The 3656-nt window shown below is 38.2% G+C and overlaps 1 protein-coding gene across 1 annotated transcript in view; it reads right to left on the bottom strand.

Moving 5' to 3' along the window:
* LOC106467519 (cellular tumor antigen p53-like) overlaps positions 1-3656 on the bottom strand; it is a 77295-nt gene that overhangs the window by 46645 nt on the left and 26994 nt on the right. The gene's annotated exons all lie outside the window — the stretch shown is intronic.

Below are 3656 nucleotides of genomic sequence, written 5' to 3'. Positions count from 1 at the left end.
GGCGACGATTTTATTGTTTTTAACTTTTTACAAGTTCTACAATAATTCCTGTACGCTGAATCCGAAAATGATAGCCACTTTTCTCCATCACATACACATTTTTCACAAAACCTCATAACGCAATACATGCAAGAAAAACCACAACACGAAGGTTTGAGACTAAAAGACGTAGATTTCATAAAAAAAAAAAATCAGTATGAATGAGGATGCATATTCGTTTGACATCAATGTTCTTCTCTTTTCTTCAGTTTGTTTGTATTTGTGTTAACAAACATAATAATAACTATGTTCATTGGGGTAAACGAAATAATAATTTGATCTAAAAAAGTTTTTTTTCTTCCCGATTTGTAACAAATCCTTACGTGATGTAAAAAATGAATATTATTTTCGAAAGTCCGTTATTAAAACTAAAACAACTTTTATGAAGTTTAAATTCACAAGCCCGTGTAATAAGTGTCATTATCAAGAAAGGGATAAACTCACCTTTTGGGGGAAAAAAAAGTTTTCAAACTATTTCAAGTGAATGAAGTTTGTTACATTTCCCAAATGAACTGGTATAGTACAACAAAAGTGGATACGTGTCCACGAGGTGTTTAAATGAAGTTCTAAACGTTTGTTTTTCTAATACTAAAATATTTTAAACTTAATTTCCATACAATGTCCAAGTAAGAACTGATGTAAACGTTTAATTTAAATGTAAGGAACTATAAACCTACGTCTTACTGAAGTACGTTATTAAGGTTTTATTAGAATTTGATGTTTTCGTTCATACACAATCAACGATGGTATCATATTAAATAAACATAAATAAATCACACTTTTGAAAAAACACGTATTATAATTTCAAGTAGAGTACACAAAAAGCGTATCAAACTAGTTTTCTAGTCTTTATGCTGATACTTTGTTTCAAAAATACTATATTCATGCTTACCATCCTATCAGTGCCTCTTTCTTTCATATTTATTTCTTTGTATTGTTACGCCTCCAGTCGTTAATTGATTTTCCGTAAATTCGTTCTGACGAAACTTTAGCGACACAAGTCCTTACTTAATAAAACTGGTTTATTCTTTCCGAATACAACTTTACGATACACTTAATTTCAACAATCACGCTAAAACAAACGCTATAACAACGAACGTGCTCAACTTCAACAATACTCTCTGACTGCAAATCAATTACTCACTGTCTACACACATATTGTCACGTCACGCCGTGACCATCTTATATATACCAGACTACCCGATATCTAGTAAATGCTAGGGCATTCACGAAGGAACAAGATACTTCTAGAAACGTGGCGTGACACTGGTCACGTGTCCTCGCTGACGCAACACTGCCCCTCCTTAGTATTGTTCGTCCCGAACAATAACCACATACAATAAACCTCTAACAATTAACAATAACTTAATTAAATGTACAGAATTACAAACACAAAATTACAATTCAACAAAGTCTCTTAATTTTACAGGACGTATCTTCTTCCGTACTGGTCTCCGTCTCGTTGGCTTCTGCTTCATGTGGGATTCATCTGCTTCATCAGTAAATGTCCTTTCGTCATTAACAGTCACATCAATGGTAGTAACTTCATCAAGAGCTTCACCATTTCCCTTCTCACAACTGAGTAGAGTTTCTTCTCCGACAATGGCTTTTTCAGGTGGCACGTCTTCAGCAGCGTCATTTGTTCTGTTGTCCACTTCTTCCCAACTGAAATGTCCTGGACCGTGATAACGCCAAAGCCTGTTGACATGCACCACTTTTGGCTTACCTCGCCGACCACATTTTATCCGGAAAGTCACGTCTGAGAGACGATCCACTATGTCATATGGGCCTTCCCATGGAGAAGACAACTTAGGAGACTTCCCTTTGGTCTTCCTGGGATTATACAACCATACCTTGTCACTTGCTACAAAGCTGACTTCAGTAGATCTCTTATCATAAGTTAACTTCATCGAATCAGCAGACGGTTTCAAGTTTGAATGCACTTGATGGTGGATATCATCCATCCTTTACGATAACACTTTCACAAACTCTGACACATTCTCAGATAACTCTTCATAAGGTGGGCGCCCTGTTAACAGATCCACTGGCAACCAAAGTTCCCTACCAAACATCAACTTTGCTGGAATGAACTGGGACAGGAATTGGCAAAGTTTTGTAATAGCCACCAAGATGACTGGGATGTCTTACTCCCTCCACTGTTGATGGCCTATAGGACAGCAGAGCATGAAGCCACTGGATACACTCCAGCAAAGTTGATGTTTGGTCGGGAACTTCGGTTGCCAGTGATCTGTTAACAGGACGCCCACCTTATGAAGAGTTGCCTGTGTCCAGTTGTACTTTTCTATCATCCCATCGGACTGTGGGTGAGGTGGCGCTGTCTTGGTCTTTTGGATACCAAACAACTTGCAGCATTCTTGGAACACAGCTGATTCGAAGTTACGGCTTTAATCTGAATGCAGTTTGTATGGCATACCAAATCTTAAGAAGAAATCACTAATAGCCGAAGCTACAGTTGTAGCTTCCTGATTTGGTATTGCATATGTCTCATGCCACTTGGTGAAATAATCCATCACCACACAAATATACCTGTTTCCAGCACGAGTTTGGGGCAAAGGACCAGCAATGTCAACGGCTAATCTTTCCATTGGTGCGCCAACTTGATATAACATCATTGGAGCACGTCCCTTATGCTTGGGTCCTCTTTTAGTACAACATGTACTGCATGCTCTGCACCATTCTTCCCCACTTGCCTCATACCTATTCAGTAAAATCTCTGTCGTAAGTGACTCAATGTCTACTTAACTCCAAGATGTCCTCCTGTTAAACTATCATGGGATAGATGCATCACAAATTCTCCTAACTTTCTCGGTATAACCGTTTGCCAGGTCGTTACTTTCCCATCTCTGGAGAAGAATACCATCTTCAAGCTTCAACTGGTCCCATTGTGCCCAATAGTTCTTTGTCACAGGGTTTAAGCTAGACACCTCCCAAGCAGGGTGCAAAACACTTGCTTTTAGGAAATCAATTATTGGCTTCAAATCTTGCTCTGATTTAATATCTATACCTGGTTCCATTTAACCATCCTCAACTCTTTCAGTCACTTTGACTTCAGCTTGATGACGCCTGGTTAGTTCAACCATTCTTTTGCAGCAATGTCTGCAGTCATTTTTGCATGGTCTCTGGCTCAGTCCATCGGCATTTCCATGATATTTTCCTTCTCTGTATTCAGTATCATAATTATACTGGTCTACCTTTCCAATCCAACGTGCCAGTTGTCCCTCTTGGTTCTTTAATGATCTTAACCAGCATAACCAGTCTTAACGACTCATGCGCTCGACCCGACTGTTCGTATCTATCTCTGTCTGCAATTCAATTACATTATTGCCATCACTTCTTACCGGTCTTATATATACAAGAATACCGCAAATCTATTAAACACTCGAGGATTCACTAACCTTCGAGAATATGACGTGTTACTAGCGTCACGTGACCCCGCTGTCGTAACAGTATGTAGGTAAAGTTTTTAATACGATATATAAGTAATAATTCGATAAAACTAATATTTAAAGTGTGTAATGTTTCTGAGAAGTTGTTAATGTTAAATAAACGTTATTTTGAGTGTTCACTCTTGGCCTGAGACTCAATTTCTTTAGTCT

The sequence above is a fragment of the Limulus polyphemus genome, unplaced genomic scaffold (assembly GCF_000517525.1).
Source record: "Limulus polyphemus unplaced genomic scaffold, Limulus_polyphemus-2.1.2 Scaffold2643, whole genome shotgun sequence".
Classification (NCBI taxonomy): domain Eukaryota; kingdom Metazoa; phylum Arthropoda; class Merostomata; order Xiphosura; family Limulidae; genus Limulus; species Limulus polyphemus.
This window is presented reverse-complemented; position numbering and strand designations above follow the sequence as displayed.